We start from the raw sequence: 22,352 nt of genomic DNA, 5'->3' as shown, positions 1-22,352 counted from the left end.
ACTGCTCAGACTACTTGCAAAACAGCAGAACCAACATGACAGAATTGTGATCAAATCGTGAATCATGATTTTCCTGAAAAAAATCATATGATATTTTTTGCCATATTACCCACCCCCTAACTGGTAGTGTGTTTTTTTTTATTATTATTATTATTATTATTATTATTATTATTATTATTATATTCTCACTTACAGTATGTCTCTAAAGTCCTTGTTTTACCTTTATACTCTCTCCCTTTCATATTCTCAGTATTTCTGGATCTGTACTTCTAATAGGGTCTGCTCTTCATATCTATACTGTCACAGTTTTATTCAATTTTAATGTCTATATGAATAATATATATAGCAGTGGGATCCCATATCTGATATCGCAATTTATTGCAGGAGTAGTTTTATCTCTTCTGATTTCATTAAATTGACATTGTTACCTATTGGTCCCTATTGCTTCCTCTGCATTGTTAAAGACTGAATTCTGTTCATATATTATATTGTATTGTATTGTATTGTATTATATTGTGGTGGCCAAAATTGTTAGAACACTTGGCATATTTAAGAGGTTTCAGTTGTTTATGTCGAACTGACTTACAATACCCATAAAACGCTATTGCTGGAACGACCTGCGACAGAAGGAATCTGCTGGAACACTGAAAATGAGGGACTGGTCCCCTCAAAGTCCGGAGCTCAACCCCATCGAGCAAATTTGGGGAGAGTTGGAAAATAAACTGGAAAGATCTATTATGCCTTCAAAGGAAAGCCTTTGGCTTGAGCTGCAGAAGGCATGGGATAACATTAGTGTTGAAGTTCTCAGGAAATATATTGACACTATGCCAGAGAGATGTGCTGCTGTAATTGATGCAAAAGGTGGACATACCAAATATTAAAGTTGAAAGTGGATAAAAACAGTACAACCTACTTCATCTGATATTTGTTGTGCTCAGAGCAACCATCTGCATATTTTATGAACATTATTAAATGAAATCATGTTTTGGAGGCAAAAAAGGTTAATATTTTTAGATCTGTCAAGTGTTCTAACAATTTTGGCCACCACAAATTGTTGACACATCCTTCAGTGGATAAAAAGTTAAAATCTGTCAATAAAATGCTCCAAAAACCACATGTGACTGCACTCCACTGTGCTCAGCAATGCCGATGGTAAGGGCAGCATGGAATTATGTGGCATGTACCCTCCTCCAGCTCTTATGCTCTTTTGTTCACAGCATGGGTTCAACTCTGCAGCTGGCCATTGTGGTGAACATAAGGAGAGGACAAATTTCCAGCTTTCTGTCAGCTCTCTTCATGCAGCTAGCTTGCTGCTCACAGTTGTACAAGAAGGTTACCTGGTGGCATACTGTTGATGCCTACAACATCACTATAGCAACCAATTTGGATATGCCTACACTGTCTGATTCCCAGTCCTGATTATGGGATGCAAAAAAACACTTTGTGATTGTCCATAATATGAATTCATTATTGAATTGGCCTCCTTTCAGTTAAAGAGTTAATTAGAATTACATTAGCCACACCTCACTAAAAGTTGAATTGGAATGACAAGATTTATAAATTTATGGGAAATAAAGTGTAATACCAATTACCAATTAGGTTTCCTGGGAAGAACTCTTTCAGCTGCACTTTGGAGTAGCTGTAGCTTGTTTATTAAAGATGCAGGACAGCCACCTAGTAGTGAATTACGGTAATCCAGTCTAGAGGTCATGAATGCATGAACTAGCTTTTTGCATCAGAAAGATGTAACTCTCCATAGCTTGCCGATGTTTCTAAGGTGGAAGAAGGCTGTTTCTGTAAAATGTAAAATATAATTTTTTTCAGAGTTGCTGTCAAATAAAACACCCACATTTTTGACTGTTGAGGAAATAACAGTACTAGAATATTTCTAGAAGAAAACTGTATTCTAAGATATTCTGTGTACAGGTTTTCGGTCCAGTAAGTAATATCTCTGTCTTATCTTAATTTAATAGAAGAAAATTCCTGGTCATCTGATCTTTTACATCTTTAACACACTCTGTTATCTTAGATAATTAATTGGTCTTGATGAAATATATAGTTGAGTATCATCAGCACAACAATAGAAACTAATCCCATGTTTTCTAATGATATTACCAAGAGGCAGCATGTATACTGAAAACAGCAGAGGGCCCAGGACAGATAATTGTGGCACTCCATATTTTACTGGCGCTAACTTAGATGATTCCTCATTTAAAAAAAACAAAGAGGTAACAGTCAAACTTGAAGGATTTAAATAATTTAAATGCCTGTCATTGAATACGAGTATAATTTTGTAATCAGTCTATGAGCATGTTGTGGGCTACAGTGTAAACTCAACATTAAGATCAAGTAAAACTAGGAAGGAGATGGAGCCTTGGTCTGATGCAAGAAGCCATTTATCATTTTAACAAGTGCGGTTTCTGTGTCATGATGGGGCCTTGCACTGTTTGCACAAAACTTTTAATCAGCACTGCACAAGTATTATCAACATTGGTAATAGTAAGAAATGTTACACAGGCAGCAAACCATCATTTTAGAATGATTTCTTGAGGATCATGTGACTCTGAAGACTGGCATAATATTATGATTTGTATTAAATTTCATTGTTTTTCAAAAGAGGTGTTCATTTAAATTCTAAATTGCATATAACTGTAAAAGAGAGTACATTTTTCCACACTTTAACATTAACAAAACATTTTCATGTAGAATATTACATAGCCTGTAATAGATCTGTAAAGTTGCAAATACTAAAGTCTCAAATCCAAAGAGATATTCTTTATAAAAGTTAAGAGTCAACCACGCGCTCCTAAAACGGCTCGTTCTAACACACCGCCACATGTCTACTTCACGATGTGGGAAGATTTGCATAACACCACCCAAATGTTCACGCAAAGAAAGAAGGTGTAACTCTTATTCTTGCTGTTGCAGCCATGTTGTGGAGACGCTGTGTTTCATGTGAAAGCAAAATCAGTGGTTAAGTTGCATTTACAATGCTGTTCCAGAACAACCCAAATATTCAGATGTGTGCTGCGCATTTTATGGAGGATGAGGACTGTTTCCTGAACCAGTAGCTTGCAATGCGTCTGTGGCACAAAGGCTGTTTCTATAAAGTTGGGCAATTCCAACTTTGCAAGGACAGTCTGGCGCTTTTGACTTACAGCCTTGTAAGTATGTTTTTTATATTTAAATAAATTGCCAATTATGATTCAGTTTGTTGTATTTGTTGTTTCTCTGATCACAAATGCAGACATGGTTTTATGTTTACGCAGCACGATATGCAACGCTTAAAAAAAACACAGTTTAAAGTCATTATAATCAGTAATTATGTCCCCACTGGATGCAACAAATGCCTCGTTTGTAATGGGTTTTATTGGTTTTGTCTCATCTAGTGATGTCCGGATCGCGAATGAATGGTTCTATTGGTCGAACCAGTTCACCAAATCGCACTGAATCGTTTGAAATGGTTCGCGTCTCCAGTACTGAAGTGGTTTGTGTCTCTGGTATGAAGTGGTTTGTGTCTCATGCCTTACACTCCCTCTGACACGAAATAAACCAATATCCCGAGTTATTCAGTTACTCCTAACAGTACATTGACTGAAACTGCTAAAAGAGAACCGATGATGGGATGTGCACGAGCAGAGCAGCTGGACTGCGTCTCGTCCTGCTGGGAGACGGCACCACAGTATGTAAAGGGGCGTAACAATTCTGTCACATTCAGCCAATCACAACGCACTGGATAGCTGGCCAATCAGCAAACACCTTGCTTTTTTAAAAAGATGAGCTTTGTAAAAATCGATGTGTTTCAGAAAGGCGGGACATAGAGGAGAAACAATAATGTACATTATGTGGAAAATAATGTGTTTTTTTTTAACCTTAAACCATATAAAGACATTGCATTACACCAAATACACAAAATAATGTTCTTTTTAACAATGTCGTATGACCCCTTTAAATAGGTTGAGATTTACCCAATTCATTGACCTTTCAAATGCATACTTAAGGATATGGGTGTCACATGTCATTTCAGTTGTCATCTTTGTTCAAATCATTCCTAACCTCAGGAATACAGCTAAAGCATTGCAGTGGTATTAACTGCCCTCAATCTAAATGGGTTTCCAGTTAGTGGCTGTTTCCGTCCTGTTCGGATGCTTTGTCCTGTCAGATGCTTTGTCCTGTCAGCCAGTGACACACGTAATGCTTAAAAGATTTGTGTGACAAATTGCCTGTCCAGATGCGAATGATAGTATGAATCATTGGAGTCGGGCCTCAGACGAACGGAACTAACCCCATTTTTTATATAAGTGCCATTACACTTAGCCGTGATGTCAAGCGACAAGAAGACGCTGAGTCAGGAGGAATCTTACGCATAAATTAATTTATCTCCAGCTCCAGGTTTAAACTGTGTGTCCTACATACTAATCAATATTGTCTGTGATAAGCTCAATGCTGCTTTGTATTTCTTTTCTAGCACTGTAATTCATACACTCCCCATCTTTATCTCTCCTTTGAGTGAATTTCTTTTTCTCTCCATGCTGTCAGTCTTCTCATTCTCTTCGCTCATCTCTTTGAAGAGGGTTTATTTGCTTCCTTTAAGTTCAAGGCTTCAGACTCGCTCTCTAGGTTTGTTGTTGTTCCCAGCTGTCCATTTATCATTTTCTCACTTTATCACTTTATCTCTCTTGTATCAAGACAAAGAGAGTCGCTCTGTACAATAACCCGACCTGCACAAAGACTCCTCTGTAGCCTCTGGATCAAAAATAGCAGCACTTCAACAAATTTAGCGGCATTCATACATTTTCTGGAATGCTTTTATAAAGGATTGCCTGTTTTGTTTAAAGATGGAAGATGTTTGGCTTGCAGCAGGCCTTTTTATGAATTGATGCGGCTGTAGTGTTTCCATGGACACTAAAAGCATAGTTCTTTCATTGTTATATTACTGTCATTTAAAGGATTTTTTTTTGGGCTATCCATGTCATGATTACCTAGCAACATCTTTGATTGAAAAAATGGTATTGTATAATAAATGAAGGCTTTCTAAATGGTATAATCTTTCTCTTGCAGGTTGGTGACTTTAGAGAACAGCCCTGCCATCACACCTTAGCTTTTGAGGATCTTCCAGAATATGTCCACCCTAGTTGGTAGGTAGTTGTTTCTTTAAGTGTCCAGTTTCTTTTTTAATTAGAAATCAAGATGGAAGCCAATGCCAATTTAACTGTCAAATGGACATGCCCTGAAATGCAAGTCAGGAGACTTTTCTAGCTGAATTCATTATCTCAATTTAAATTCTTGTTGACCTCAATCCTTTGAAATCATTTTTAAACGGTATATTTTGCCATTATTTGTCTGTATTTTCTTATCCCTGTGTCATTAAAACTCATATGATTTTTTTCTCTGAATCACAAAAAGTAAAAAATATATTGGACACTCTTTTTAATTTAATGGAGGTGTATAAGGACTAAGTATAAGGGCTTGATTGGTTAAGCTCCAAAAAGGATGCAAAAGCACTATTATTAGAGTATCTTGAAAGTGGTATGCTACTGTATATTCCAGGTCTTCTGAAGGTTTATCAGAAGAGCAGACTGAAATTTGTTATTTACTGAAATTGTATCATCTGCCATAGCTTTCCTTTGTTTGTTTATGTGAGAAGTAGTGAGATCCACTTTTTTTTCTTCTGATTCATATCATTTCAGTGAATCTGACTTATATTTCAAGGAGTGACTTTCGGGACTCAGAACACTTAAAGAGATAGTTCACACAAAAATGAAAATTCTGTCATCAATTACTCACCCTCATGTTGTTCCAAACCAGTAAGACCTTCGTTCATCTTTGTAACTCCAATTAAGATATTTTTGATGAATTCCGAGAGCTTCCTGACCCTGCATAGACAGCAATGTAACTGACACGTTCAAGGCCCAGAAAGGTAGTAAGGACATTGTTAAAATAGTCCATGTGATAGTCCATCAGTAGTTCAATCGTAATGTTATGAAGAAGAAATTGTTGAATAAAGTCATAGTTTTTGTTTTTCTTTGTGCACAAAAAAAGTATTCTAATAGCCTAATAAAATTAATGTAGAAATTGTCACAATATTGTAATAATTGCCCCTTCAAGTTTGCTTTTTTTAATACGGATCAACGTTAACTGCCATATGGCCTTGAAATGCGTTTCACTGATTTGTACTGCTGAATTTACAAAGCAGAACTTAATTCATTCTCTTCAATTTTCTCAGTTCTTGTTGGCTGAATATTAACTAAGTTGTCATCAGTCCTAATGAAATGGTTTTTTTTTTTAATTTTAAGTCAGTTTGCTTGTCAATCAGCAGTTAATACATTTATGTACTCTTTTATTCATGAAGGTGTTATTCAATTGATTGAACACAAGGCGATTTCTTATTCTGGTCGGTAGTTGTTGAGCTCTTTATTCTGCTCAGCCAGATCCTTTTAGTGGTTGTCTCTTACTCTCGTATTTTTAATTCACTTAAATGCTATTTTGGTTGTAATAGAACTGTTTTTCAGATATGAATACAATGATTTACAGAGTGACAAAGGCAACACAAAAATTGCTGGTTTTGCTTCCCTGGGGTTGTATTAGAATTAGATAATTAACGGTTTGATTGGGGCACTGTAATTAAATATGCTTGCATCACCGCCTCCATTCCACCATCATAGCCTCTGGGAAATGTCACACAGAAGTGTTCGCTCAAGAGGAGCTGTTCAAGCATAAGGCCAACACCTCTCATAACCTCAGACGGTCAGAAAGATGCGTAGCTGTCGGAGTCGAGGGTTGCAAAAGGTCAGCACGAGAGAGAGAGAGTAAAAAAAGCGTTTCATTAAAGCATCTACTGGCGCATTGAAATGCAAAGAGAGGCAGCTGATTGAAGCGATTTTTCCATTTGCATGCTCATTTCTCCTATCCTCGTCTCCTTCAGGCTGCTGATGGTAATATTAGCACAAGGGCCTGTTAAGACTCCGTCTCTTTCATTCATTCTTCAGGAAGCTAGTTAGGAAAAAAAAAAAAATTCTCTCTATGGATTGGAATGAGGATTCCAATGACCGGAAATGAATCTGTATCATCTAGAGATGTTGAAAGTACTTTGGTACAAATTTGATACTGTGTGTGTGTGGTGGTTATATATATATATATATATATATTATATATATATATATATATATATATTAGGTATTGGGTAGGATTTGGGATGTTTAATATGGTCATGCAGAATATGTGCTTTATAAGTAATAACAAACAGCCAATATGTATTAGGCATGCGGATAAGCAACTAGTTATTAGTGAGAATTGGTCCCTATACTTTAGTGTTACTGTAATTTCTATCAAATTTCTAAACCAGTAACCTTTTTTCATATGTAATAATACATATAAAATGTGTACATGTAGCATTTAAAACTACTGGTTTTAGTTTTAAGTCTTATTATTTTTAATGTGTTTAGAAAAATGCATAGAATATCAGTCATTTATCTGTTATAAGTCATGAAAATTAATGCCACATGGTTTTTTGAGTAGCATGTTTTGTTGTTGAATTACTGTATTTCACTGGTATTGATACTGACCACGTTTCGGTATTATAACAACCCTAGTATCATCTCAGTGACTGAATTTTCTCTTCTGAAATCTTGTATTCATAGCTGTATCGCTTTTAAAAATGTGAAGTGGAACAAGAAAAGTAAAAATAACTCCTCGAGACAAAATGTGAAAGACAAAGTTTCAGGTTGTTGCCAGCAGTCTAGCAAACGCAGCGCAGCATTCGGGCCAGCTTATCTGCCTGAATGATTAAATCTCATCATCTGCTCTAACTCTGTGTTCTTAGCGCTGTTAGACAGGGGAGCAGATCTCTCGCTGTGCGCCAAACAGCTCACTTTCCTCATCTCTCACTGCTCGCAGCTCCTCACCTGCTGAGGTCTGGGATGAGAGGCTCTTCCTGCCCTCCTACTGACTGCACTACTGTCTTTCTCTGAATCTGGAGCGTGTGCGTGATGCTGAGCTGCTTTACTGTGGCACTCCCATTTGCTTCATGTTACAGTGGAATGGCTGTAGTAGTACATTTAGCTTTTTAATGTGGGAATTGGTCTGTGATCACTTGCTATCAAAGTGTAGAAAACAAGCTACTTGTATCTTAAAGTAGTTGAGGTCAACATTAATTTAAACCAAGTCTAGTTGAATTGAAAAACTATATAAATTTACAGTTCCAGTACAAATGAAGCTCAGTCAACAGCATTTGTGGCTTATGTTGATTACCTCAAAAATTATTTTTACTCATTTGCTCCTCGTTTGCTTTTTTTAAAGGAAATTTTGATGTGGACTGGGCAGATATGTGAGGAATAAAATCACTTCTTCTGTGTATTATTTGAGCTGTTTAAATAATCTCCTTTACAGTTTTTTTTTTTTTTTTTTTTAATTGTTTATGGCATTGCATTGCCATGGAGACAAAGTTGTAAAATTGTATGTAACTTTATGCAGAAAAGGTTTTGTTTATATATGACTTTACACACTGAAGTCATGTTGACAAACATTATTTATAGGAACCACTTCATAAAACCCAGGACTTTCAATAATTTTTTTTCTTTTAGCATTTTATACAATACAAAGACTTTATCTAATACTACAGTTTTCCCTAATTGACCTTTTATTTTTCACATCCTTTTTGTTATTTATAGAAGATTTTAGACCTACTATTAAAGCTTTTAGTTGAACTCCAAAGCAAATGTTGAACCTGAATAACTTTTCAGATATACGGTATCTTGTATAAGAGGTTTTTTTTTTTTTTTTTTTGCTACTACTAATAGTTTTTCTTTTCTCTATTTTGTATTGTGCGTGTTAACCACATACACCTTTTCTTTTTCAATTTCCTGGGCTTTTAAACTGAATTTCCAGTCAATTTTACAGGTCTTCTAGCCTTTAAAATGTCTAAAAGCTAAATCTGAGCTCTTTAAAGAACCTTCTGGGAACCCTGTTCCATTTACTCTTTACTGTTTAAACAGTGAATATTTGAACACCCACAGTTTGGCCCTGTTTACTTCCATTTTATGTGCTTCAGTGTAACATTGATTTTTGTTTGTGTTTATATATATATATTTATATATATATATATATATATATATATACACACACACACACACACACACAAGCACACACACATACATATACATATAAATATAGAAGAACTGCTCAACTTGCTAAAGCAATTATTTTATATCAGGATACTAAATAAATTATAGAACTGCTACTTATTTGGCTTCTACTCTACACTTTGTAGACAAAGTTTTTGATTAACCATGAATGAAAAATGGATGAAAAACTGCAGCACCTCTAAGAACATATTTGATGTGAACTGCAGTATACAGAGATGATCTGAATTGCATTATTCAGTGGGTTGGCACTTTACACATTTACTCTGTGCTATTAGACCTGCAAAGTTACAGGAGTTCAGTGACTTTTCACATAGCCCGCATGGGGGTTAGAGCCCATAATGGAAATGTTGACACTTGGTTTAATAAGATTTTCAGAAATGTAATGAACTTTTCTATTTGTGACAGCAGAGCTTCATTAGTGGTGTAAATACTCCTACTCCTGAGGATGAGGTCACCATGTGTATTCTCACACATACACAACAGAAATCCCATAATAAGTAGACTTAAGGCCGTGAGATTTGCCTTTTAAATGCCAAATCGTTTGCGGCAGTTTTAATAACCTAAGGAAATTTCGTACACGATTGTGTGGCTATTTTGATAGCACCGGTGAATGTCTGAAATGCCATCGGGCTGATGCCTAAGCCTGTTTGCTTTACTCACAGCAGTTCACAGTGACACGAAAGTCATTGCTTTTTCAAGAAATATGTTTCTATGGTGAGTTATTTCACTGTTACTGATGGCAGCGGTTGATGACACTGACAGCGCTGGAATTGTCCCTTCTTTCCACCCCCAGTTTTATCAGGCCCTGCAGTACAAACGTTCACCGAATTGTCATTTTTTTGTTGACCCCAGCAGCAAAAGCCCATAGATTTTCTCAAACCGAATTTGACTTCACCTTATGGACGTTTCAATGACCCTTTGACTGATTTTCTGCAGAGGTGGAAGAGTATTTCTCGACTGCCAAAGTTTTAGTCTGTCTCACTTAAAACTGCTGAGCATGCACTAGTGTGTGTGTTTTTCATACTTAAGGATGTTGGTTACTGCAAGGACAAGTAATGAGGCGTCTGCTGTTTCTAACATGCTGAGAAACACATTTCACACTATAGATATGCTGTTTGTCTGGATTTTATCTCGTCAAAGGACACTCCATCTGCCTCTTTGAATCTCTTTGGTGAATCTCCTGACATTTTTTTTAATGAAAACATTGGCCTAGATGCTCAGGCTGTTAGCAGTGTTTATTGGCTGTGTCAAAGAGTCATAGCCACAAGCCTTTAGCAAATATCAGTGCCCGTGAGAGATGCTAGAAATGGAGCGGTGTCTACAACTCATAACAAGCCCTCAGAGGCATGAAAAATTCTCGTTTTTTTTAAAGGACTAAACTTTTAAAAGAACTACTCAAATATCAACAAGGGGCTATGTACAAAGTCACTGGCTATGTGAAAACAAAGTAGTACTTCTGTTTTATAATAAAAAAAAATAATATCTGTCTTTCGGTCTGTCTCTCTATCGGTCTGTTGGACATTCTGCTTGTCTGTAGTAATATCTGTAATTATTTCAACCTTTCAATCTACATGTCCGTCTATCGTTCTCTCTGCAAAATCTATCTGTCCATCTATCATTTCTATGTTTCTATTGTTCTGTCTGTCTATCTATCGCTCTGTCATTCTATCTGCCTGTCTATCATTATATTTGTCCATCTATCATTCTGTCTGTCGTTCTATCTGTCCGTCTGTCATTCTGTCTGTCCATTTATCATTCTGTCTGTCTGTAGTTTCTGTTTATTGTCTGTCATTCTATCTGTCTATCTGTCCATACATCCATCTGTCATCAGTCTTCCATCTATCTGTCATTCTTTTGTTCTACCTCTCTGTCTGTCTTCTATCATTCTGTTGTTCTATCTGTCCATTTATCGTTCTGTCATTCTGTCTCTTCATCTTTCATAGTCATTCTATCTGTCTGTCTATCGTTCTGTCTGTCCACCATTCTGTTGTTCTCTGTCCATTTATCATTCTGTCATTCTGTCTTTTCATCTGTCTGTATGCCTTTCTATCTGTCCATCTGTCTGTCTGTAGTATCTGTTTATTGTCTTTTATTCTATCTGCCTATCGTTCTGTCATTCTTTCTTTGCCTCTGTGTATCATTCTGCTATTCTATATGTCTGTCTATCATTCAGTCTGTCCATCTGTCTGTATTATCTATTTATTGTTTATCATTCTATCTGTCTGTCTGTTTCTGTCATTCTATCTGTCCATGTGCCATTGTGTCTGTCTGTACACTTGTCCATCCGTCTGTTGGTCTGTCTGTCTGTATATCCATCTTCCTTCTATTTATCCATCCGTCCGTCCGTCCGTCTGTCTATCTAAAGGGCCCTTATATCAATAAACTGCTTTTTAAAATTCCTAATTTAATTAAAATACTAAATTAAAAGATTATGGTTGAATTAAATGTAGAAATTTAAAGGTCAAGGTCTTGTCTAGCTGTCGATCTCAGCAGATCACATTTTACAAAACTTCTTTTTCAGTCTCAAGTCACAAGATCTGATTTACAGTGAGACTGAATGAATTAAAATGTCTGTTCTAGTGGAAATCTGTGACATGTCTTTTGTCCTGCGTGTTCTGTATGTCTAGTCATAACAATGGACAATACAGGGAGAGAACAGTTTATAATCATCATAACAGTGATGGCACCATTTGAAAATCTCTTTAATATCCTACTTCAAGAAATAATATAGAAAGGTTTTTTCTTTTGTATCAAAGATTTAATTTCTATGAATAAAAAGATTACTGTGTTCCTTATCAGTTGAATAACCATTTATATTATCGCAAGGAAACGAGCGAGAGTGTCACACCATTCATACATATTATAAATTCAGTTTATTTACATAATTTTCTCTACAAAATATTTTTTTTGCACACAGGTGAGGCTAATCTTATTCTCTACTGCAGTTGAATTATTGTAGCTTTATCATCACAGATGCATATATGAAGCTTTTGATCTGCTGTTAACACTGATGGCAAAAATGTCTGCCCATTAACTTGTTTAATGTTTCTTTCAGAAATGTGGCTTCATGTTGACCAGACAAATCTTACAGTTTTTCTGGTGTACATTGATTTCAGTGATATTTTGTATTGTTAAGGTAATGTGTTTACTCTTACATTGGTTCGTTGCCTCAAGCTATAGCTGGCATGTGACCTTTTTAGAAATAATTTAATGACAAAATCCACTAAGGTTGGGTTGGTTCTTCGAGAGGTTATATATCGCTTGTCTTGATTTAATGCCAGTGAAAAAGAATGGCAGCGGTGTGAGATTTATAGAGTTGTTTATTTATTTATTTTCATTTTTACATCTAAACGCATTATAAATCCCCTGCACACATCTGTTCAGCTGACAGTTTTTTTCTTCATGCCTCTGGGTGCTTTGTGCTTGGCCCTTGGCCGTCTGCACTCTTGAGCACTCAACAATTCTGAAGGCCTCAGATCAGCTCTTAATGTCTTAATGGAGCAAGGAACAATGGCTGAATATTAAAAGGATGCTATCTGGCACAAGGGACGAAATTATGAGATTTGTTTCCCACTTCGGTGCACAAGCAAGACCTTGTATCTGTCCATCACTGTCCCTACATATTTAAATGGTCACAAAGCATCATAATAAGCTCTATCTAGATTCTTAGTTATCGCTTGAAATTCTGCTACTTTTTCTGCTTTTATGCAATTGTGCTCTTTTTTATTATTATTATAATGGCTCATGTGTGATAAGTAACTGTTCATTTTCTCATTTGTAATTTGCATTTGATAAAAGTGTCTGTTAATGTACTTTTGTACTATTAAACGAAAGGTTTTTCACGAATAATGCATTTGCCTTAAGATTTAAAGTACTTCAAAAGAAGTTCGTAGTTAAGGCTATTTAATTGCCATTCAGGTTGCTTATACAGCCTATATAAAACTGACATGAAACTAGAAGGAAAAAAAAGTTCATTTGAAGTAGCTGTATAGCAGCATGTTAATCATGCCTTAATGGACTGGTCATTATATTCTCAGAGGGAGTAGGGTTTTGTCAGAGCAGGATTAGCTCATAATTCAGTCTGACTGCATTAGTCCAAGAATTCCCAGCTAATTATTCTCAAACATGGATTTGAATACAAGCTCCACAAATATTAATTTTACAGTTCCCTGTGGTATTAGTAATAGATTTCAGAGAATTCTAGCACTTTGTTCCTTCCCAGAATTTTAAAAAAATAATATTTAGATTTAACTTTTATGGTCTTCCAAGGTGTCTTTACATAAACTCCAGTAATGGCAGTGCAGACATAATGATTGTTTGCCTGAAAGTGGCTTTATTTTGATTTATGAGTGCCATTGTCATGCCTTAATTGACACTGCACTGTGCTGTCAGACTTTGTCAACTTTTTTGATAAAAAACAAAACAAAACAAAAACCTTTGAATAGATTGAAGAATGCCAGATACACTGCATGTAAAGTTAAACATTTCAAAAGTTTTTTTTTTTAATTTATTTTTATATTTTGATGATTAGAGCTTACAGCTCATGAAGGTCAAAAATCCAGTATCTCAAAATATTAGAATATTTCCTAAATTCAATCAAAAAAAAAAAAAAAAAAAGATTTGCAAAACAGATAAGTTCAAGTTTTTTAAAGTATGTTAATTTATGCACTCAATACTTGGTCGGGGCTCCTTTAGCACAAATTCCAGAATTAGTGAGGTGTGGCATGGAAGCGATCAGCCTGTGGCACTGCTGAGGCACTACTGAGCTTTCAGCTCATCTGTATTGTTGGATCAACTGTTTCTCATCTTTCTCTTGAAAATATCCCATAGATTCCATATAGGGTTCAGGTTAAGTTGGCTGGCCAGTCGAGCACAGTAATATCATGGTCAGCAAACCACTTGGAAGTGATTTTGGCACTTTGAGCAGGTGCTAAAGTCCTGCTGGAAAAGGAAAATCAGCATCTCCATAACGCCTCTTTCACATTTCTCATACTCCGTTTGCAGTACGTATCCAGTTCATGTGCTGTTACGTATGCTGTGCAGAAGCAGCACAGACTCATTTTGCTTTCACACAGGATGCGTTTGCAGTCCCCTCCTGATCCATGGCTGGTTACCACAAACACAATATTTATCCATATCCATTGTGATTCTCTTTTATCACAGTACAGTAATAAGAATTTTTCATATACACATTCATGTTTAAACTCAATATAAACAACATAGGCTATATTATGCATTTGATTTCTAGATATTAAGTTGCTCAAGCAAGTGACAACACATTTAAACATAGCCTATAGTCTACTTTCCTTATGTTTAAAAGTAGTAATCTATCATAATTATTTTAAATTAAAACTTACCACTGAAAGAAACAGTCAGCTCTCGTGCCTTTGCCTTTGCATTTAAATCTTTATTACAAGCAATCCCGTGGGTCTTAAAGAACTTTGTTTTCCATTATAGGCTTTTAACTCCATGTGGGCTACTGAAATGTTGACACTTGGCTTAATAAGGTTTTCAGGAATTTATTGAACTTCTTAATTTGTAACAGCAGAGCTTCATTTGTGGTGTAAATACTCCTGCCATGACATCAGTAATAGATTTAACACTTCACAAAAAAAAAAAAAAAAAAAAAAAAAAAAGATTCACAGAGGTGTCTTCTCAAAAACCTATTGTAGGCAGTGAGAAGAGATATTATGATTGTTTGGTGTTATTTTAATTTATATGAAGGTGCTTTTTCAATTTAAGGCACTTTTCTGCCTTTGTTACATAAAAACTGATATAATTAAAAAAAAAAAAAACAGTTCAGTATTTAAAGTGTTGCAATGAATTATCAACCTTTCAAAAGCTTGAACTTGCAGTTGTGTAATTGTCACCACACTAAAGAAAAATCAAGACAAAATGAAGGAGGAATATGAACAAAAGTTGCTTTTTATTTATTTATACAACTTTCATTTCCACCACAGAATGCTAGTAAATTCAGTATATTTTGAATTTACTAGCATTATATAATGATGGAAATGAGTTTTTTATCATATTGAAAAAAATTAGAAAACATGTCACCTATGATGCATGTACATCAACTGTTGGACATTTTCAGTAGACCAGAAAACTATGAGAGTCTGTGTTTTAACTTGCTTTATTTTAAGTCCACATGGCCAAAAGTGACCATAGGTGAGAACCACCCAGGAGTTCTATTGTATATCACTTTGACTGAAATAACGTCAATCACTCCACTTATATTCACTGTACCAGCACATAAATCATATTCGTTTACACATAGCCTGAAAAATACCTGCTGACTAATCATGAAATAGCAGGTTTGTAAGTATGAGCCCTGTTGCAGACTTTATCTTTATTGTGTTCTTCAGCTAATTTTTTTCCTCTGTGGAATAACAGTGTTCATGACGCACTTGTTACAGTGCTCTAGAGGCTGAGCAGAGCTACCGTTCTTCTGATGACATAAATATTCATGGACTTCACGAGATGGTAGAAATTAAATGGTTTCATACCTCATCATCATTATCCGTCTGCAAATCATGGCTAGGGGAAGCAGAGGAGTGTTTTCATTTATTTATTGTAAAAATGGGAATGATTTTAATTTTATTCAAATAATTTGAACTCCAAGCAGTCTGTGGACAGCGTCCTCATGATAGTGTGGTAAGAGGAGTAAGTGTGAAGTGCTCTTGTACAGGAAATGGACCACTTTAATTTGTCGAAAAAATCCCATTTCAGAGAAACCAGCTGCTTTTTCTGACCAGTGTGGGGCTGTTATTATGTGTATGTTTTAGTGCTGTCAAACAATTAATCACATCCAAAATAAAAGATTTGTTTATGTAATATATGTGTGTGTACTATGTATAATTATGTATATATAAATACACACATATGCATGTAAATATTTCAGAAAAATGTTACATTTATATATTAAATATATTTATATATGATATAAATAATATGAATATAAATATATACATGTAAATATTTTCAAAATATACGCTGTATGTGTGTGTATTTATATATATATACATAATATACACAGCACACACACACATACACATATTATGTAAACAAAAACTTTTATTTTGTATGTGATTAATCACGATTAATCATTTGACAGCACTAGTATGTATGCATATGTGTATTTGTGTATAAAATTAAGACAAGGAAAATTCAGCTTTGCCATCACAGGAAAAGTATAAGTTTTAAAATATTCAAAAGTAGAAGAGTGTTATTTGATTTTTGTTGTAGCAATATTTCACAATATTACTGTTTTTTCTGTATTTTTGATCAAATGAATGCATGGTGAGCATTAGGGCTGCAACAAACAATTATAAACGAGCATAATAGATTGTTTTCAAAATCATGAAAAAATCTTGAATATGGATGGATAGATTAATTGATTCCTTCAAAATGGCCACTGTTTTTTCTGTAGTGATTTGTGCATTTTTCTCTCCGTCCTGCTGTCAAAGGGGCTTGTGATGTTGAGTTTGAACATAACCGGCTCAGAAAAGTAATTTTATATTTAGATCATCAGCTGAGGATGGCAGAAGTGCTGTGTGTGTCACCGTGAGGTTGTGCAGAATGCAGGCCCTCTTGACCTTTGAAAAATACAAAACACGCTGCGGTTCCAGGCACAGTTGAAGCAGTGATTCTGCCATCTCTCATTACTGTTAACAATATAAGGGTCACCCCATCCTAAAGCCCTTGAAATTCATCCCAAATCCTGTTCAACCTTTGAGACATTTTGTGCCGTTTTTATCGGGCTGAGGTCACCATGGCTTTGTGCAAGGTTGTCTGCAAAGGGAAGCCGGGACAGTCGGCCTTTGCGGTGTTCTGATTTTCCCAATAACCCCTGGAAGTCCATTAAAATAATTTTAAAAGATAATATTAAAGTCTTATTTAACATGATAAAGGCCACAGTTCAATTCATGCTCAATAAGATTTATCAAAATAATTTTGAAAGTTCATTTAATTTTTTTTGATTGCAATAAATAGCAAGATAAGCAGCAGATGAGTGGCTTGCTCCTTGCTTGCAGTTGCTCTGTGAAAATAGACTCATTGTTCATTGTTGTGCCGATGTCTATTGATGTAATTGTTACTGTAATTGCTGTATGATTATCTCTTTACTTACAAGTTTGAAAAAAGGCTAATTAAAATGAATTACATATATCGATTATAGCTGAGAAAAGTCTCCATAGGAACTTCATTAAAAGACATTGCAATATTTTAATGAAGACACTGAATATACATCACAAAGTGGCTTTAGATGTCAATATTTTTTGACGTTTTATTTCCATAAAACTGTTATAAAACACTGTGTCAAATTTTAGGTTCAACAAATGCATATTAATTCTGTATTTAAAAAAATATTGTACAAGTGTTCATTTTTAATCTTTTAGTATCATGGATTTTTTTTAATTGATCAGCAGTGACAGTAGAATGTTTACATTTTTACAAAAAAAAAAACTTTTTTAAAAGAATGCTGAAAAAACTCAAAAATCAGCATTGAAAATTAATAATAAATGTTTCTTGGGCAGCAAATTTGAACATAGAATGATTTCAGAAGGATGATGTGCTACTGAAGACTGGAGTAATGATGCTGAAAATTCATCTTTGCCATCACAAAAATATATAACATTTTAAAATATATCACAATAGAAAGTTGTTTTGATTCGTAATAATATTTCACAATATTACTGTTTTTATTGTATTTTGATCAAATAAATCCAGTCTTGGTGAGCATACCTTTTTTTTGAAATATTGAAAATCGTACAAACCCCAAACTTTTTAAATGGTGGTGTATGCGTAATCAATCCTACTTAAACTAAGATGTTGTTGAATTAAGGTTTAAACAAATGAAGGTCTATCACTGCGGTTGTTTCCTGTTGTCTTGTCTTCCGTCTGCAGGAGTATGAGTTCTTGATGAGTCAGAGTTGTGGCGCAGTGTTGTCTGTGCTGCAGACTGATGTTTTGTTAGATGAAATGTAACCATTTTCCTGTCTTTCCACACACAGCTTCTGTCTCTCTCACTGCTGGTGTTCATGTTCTCTCCTACCTGATATTTTTCTCTCAGAGATATTGCTCTGTGATATTGCTTCACCCTGGTATCGTTTTTATTTTGTTTCTCTATTTCAGAACTGAGCTCGGAGAACGTGCGCACATGCACACGTGCTTCATCAATGCCTACATTTATCTCTCGGCTACAGATTTCTTACAGGTTGGTGGAAAAAAAGACTTCAAATAAGCAGACATTCAAGGATAGGATAGGAATGGCTATGTGAACATAACCTTATTTGCACTTTCTCGAAAGATGAATGTGGCATAAATCTGAACAGACTAGTGTGTGATGATTCCGTTTGAATTTTTTTTTATAATGAGTGACTTCTGCAAGGTTGTTCTTGTTAAAAACTAATAAAATTCTATGCGACTTTTATAGATTTTATGTACACAACTGTGTAAGTAAAATAGCAGGGTGTGTAACAGGTTGGAAATAAAATGTAAAGTGAGCTCAACTGATATTTTTCACCATCCTCTAAAAATGTAACATTATTGTAATGTTTTAACAAACCTTAAAGTCAGACAAACCAATACTGAGAATTGGTCACATTCATTGCTAATGTTGTCATTTCCCCATTAAAAAAAAAAAAAATTGAATAAATGTTTTTTGGAGGATGACGTTAGCTGTCTAAGAAACTGGTTGTTGTTCATTAAAAGGACATCACAATATATATAACAGGGTTAAAAGTGAATTTGAGGTTTCAGGAACAATCAATCATGAATTAAAAGAGTACTCCCAAGATGTTTTATTGGGATACTTCAAATTGGATAATAGAAAAAAAAAATATGAAACATCTGGAATATTTCTCATAATTTAAAAAATAAATGAGTGCTGTCAATCGATTAAAGAAAACAAAAACAAATTAATCACATTTTTTTCTGAAATTAATCATGATTAATTACAATGTTATTTTATAATGTCTTCCAAAGACTGCAACTATTCCACTTATAACCAGTGTATTAAGCCACATACTGTATTATGCACTGCATGACAGAAATGATTGTGCTCTGTTTTTACATGTGGTCATCTCTCTTTAGAACTATCCTGAAGCACTTTGCATATCTTTCTGTGAACTGCTGAGAGACATCACCACAGAAGACCAAGTCCAGGTTCTGAAGGTACCCCGCAAGGCTCTTTTGTGCTCGTCTTCTTGATGCTCTGTTGTGAAATGAAGTGCCCTGGCACTTCTGCAGAATAATGACTAGAAAATGCATTCCTCAACCCTGTCGTTTTGGTTTTGAGTAGTCCACAGTCAGCTCAGTTTTTTTTTAAGCACTTCTCGACTTTGCTTGCTTTAGCTAATGCACTCGAGCTCTTCATCTGACAGAAGGGGCGTGCTTTTTGACACTGTTTCCACACAAACAGTTGGGGCAGATTTTTACTTTGAAGAAATGATGAAAGGGCTACGTGCAGGACCCCATTATTTTTTTCTTACTTATTTTCAGCCATTTTATTTCATTCATTAAGCCGTGTGACCAGTTGGACCTTGTTGCACAGATAATTATCATACAGGGGTCATACAGCTGAAGCCTGTCTGATGTGGGCTTCAAAGTGAGGTTCTTGTCCGCTCTGCAGTTCCGGTTCTCTCTGGAGGCGTGGGGACAGAGTGCTGTGGAACGGCTGCCAGGATGCTGCCATTAGAGATAAAGCTTTTCGTTTTGGCCTCCAGCTGCTCCTTCATATGTTAGCAGATGCTCATCGGAGACCCCAAGCCAATTTGGAGCATAAAACGCGCTCTGCGCCTCCGCAGGAAGAGCTGGAGTGCTAGGATGAGCAATGTTACCAGAGGTTTTGAATATTTGTTTTAATATTAGTGTCGTATTGTGGCATCATTGTTGTGTCTTCTCTTCAGGGAATTGTGAAACTTTTCTAATTGACTTTAGTCATCTTTCTCCCTCGATCCTAAGTAGCGTGGAGCGCAGGTGTGTGCGCACGTGTTTACCCGCTCCGCGTCTTCCATTGTGCCAATAGGCAGCATCTTTCCACGAGAGTGAAGGCAACTTTAATTGGGAAAAAAAAAACAAGCCCAAGGTTATCTGAGACATAAATGCATTTTTTTTTTTTTTTGACAGTTTGATAGAAAGCCTCGTTTTGTGAATGTTGATAGTGGGAATCTGCGTGTACAAGACGTCTGTTGAAAATAAAAGGTAGGGTATGCTGAGTGAAAAATCTACAGCATTCTCAAAATGTTTAGAGTGATTGTTACTGAATCCCTGTATATTATTCCTTCAGAACCAATTTTGGTGGTCCTTTTGTCCTTACCATGTCTTCTTATTTGTTGTCTTGTACAAAAGATACAATAAATAAACTAAATGTACAGTTGTTACATATTAAAAGCGGAGCTGATAAATAGTTGTGCATCATTTACTTTTCACCATGTTGTTCTAATTCTTTCTTCCATTTAAAAAACAAAAAAAAAAAAAAAAAAGATTTGGGGTAGAGTGTCCAGTCACCTTTTTCTATGTAATGAAAGTAGATGGTGATATAAGGGTCCACAAATGATGAAGAAAAAACTAAAATGTTTGTCAATAAGACATTTTTGCTATTTTACAAATCTTCTGAAACCATATAAACAGTATGTGCTTCCATTTTTGTGTTTAGTTAAACATTTTTAGAGTAATTACATCTGTAATTAATTTCTGTAACTACTTTTATAATTATACTGTTGACCTATCCCTTATACCTTAACCCACCCTTAAACCTACTCATACCACCAAACCTGCCACTAATCTTACCCGTATCCAATTCATTTGCGATACAATATGAACACAATAAGTACATTGTACTTATTTTTGATACATAGTAGTTAAAAAAAAATCTATATATATATATAAAGTGGTACCTATGATTTGTATGACTTGTATTATAACGCACAAGTCATATGAAAGACTTATGATACTTTTTTATTCTTTTTGAATCTTGGCAATATAAATCATCATCCACTTTCACTCTATAGAAAAGAGCAGCATAAACATTCTGCTTAAAATCTCATTTTCTGAACAATTAAACTAATACAGCTTTGGAATGAGTTAATAACTTTGTCTTTGGGTAATTTTTTGAGTTCTCTACATTTCAAACAACATGTCAGACCTGCACTCCTCCTTTTGCTTGTCAACATGGGGAACTGTTCTGAATGCATTAAAGCATCTGTGTAGGCAGTGGAAGTCTCAGGCATGTGGGCAGCCATTCGATTAACCTCACAGAGGATCCCCTGCTTTCTTACACCTCAGGTAGCATGTTTGGTACGTAAATCATCGGGTCCAGGTTTGTAACTCCCTAATTAACTGTTCGTTTAAATCAGCAGTATCTGGCGGCACTGCTTTCTCTTTATTGACGTTTTTAATTAACAGAAAGAAGGGGCAATCTTCTCATTAAAATTAGTTTGGAGAGATTTCGCTGAAGTAAAGGTTAAAAGACAATGAGAGATGGCAGGCCATTTAGCTGTCTGATGGTGTACACGGATCGAAGACTTTACAGTTCATGCCCTTTTATGACAGAAATCACCTTTGTCAAGAGGAACTAATTTTAAGGCACTTCTGTTAAGAGTACTCAAAAATCAAATAGAGATGTTGCTCACCATGTCAATAGGATTTGCCAGGCTTAAAGTGATAGTTAAGGTAAAAATTAAAAGTCTGTCATCATTTATTCACCCATGTTTTGTTTCAACTTTGTATGACATCTCTGTCTATTGAAAAAAAATCTGTGCTGATTTTTGGATTCTATACAATTTCAATGAATGAGAACCAAGGCTTTAAAGCTTTGTTCTATGGAAGAAACAAAAACATAGTTTACAACAACATGAGGGTGAATAAATGATAGAATTTTCATTTTCAGCTGAACTATCCTTTAAGAAAACTTGGATGAAACTAGGGTTGTATGTCAGGGTAGCTTGAATGATTTCAGTGAGGTTTAGGAAAATGTTTTTGGCCTTCTATCCACCCTGGCCAGGACATCCGCAGGGAAACATGTGGTAGTTAGTGATTGATTTGAAGAGCAAACTGTGCAGCTGGAGCCAAGTACAAGTGGGAGCCCGTAGGGGCGTCCTTGGATGCTCACACACACTGACCACCAGCTTGTGTACTGTCAGTGCCCAGATCCTCCTCTGGGAAACATTCTTACAACTACTTACATAACTGATGTGGTTTGTGTATTTC

The 22,352-nt window shown here is 35.4% G+C and overlaps 1 pseudogene; it reads left to right on the top strand.

Annotated features, from left to right (window-relative positions):
• The window catches only part of LOC109086636, a 140,184-nt pseudogene that overhangs the window by 80,473 nt on the left and 37,359 nt on the right, over window positions 1-22,352 (top strand).

This window comes from Cyprinus carpio, chromosome B8 (assembly GCF_018340385.1).
Source record: "Cyprinus carpio isolate SPL01 chromosome B8, ASM1834038v1, whole genome shotgun sequence".
NCBI classification, from domain to species: Eukaryota; Metazoa; Chordata; class Actinopteri; order Cypriniformes; family Cyprinidae; genus Cyprinus; species Cyprinus carpio.
The sequence above is the reverse complement of the archived record's forward strand: the minus strand, read 5'-3'. Positions and strand labels throughout refer to the sequence as shown.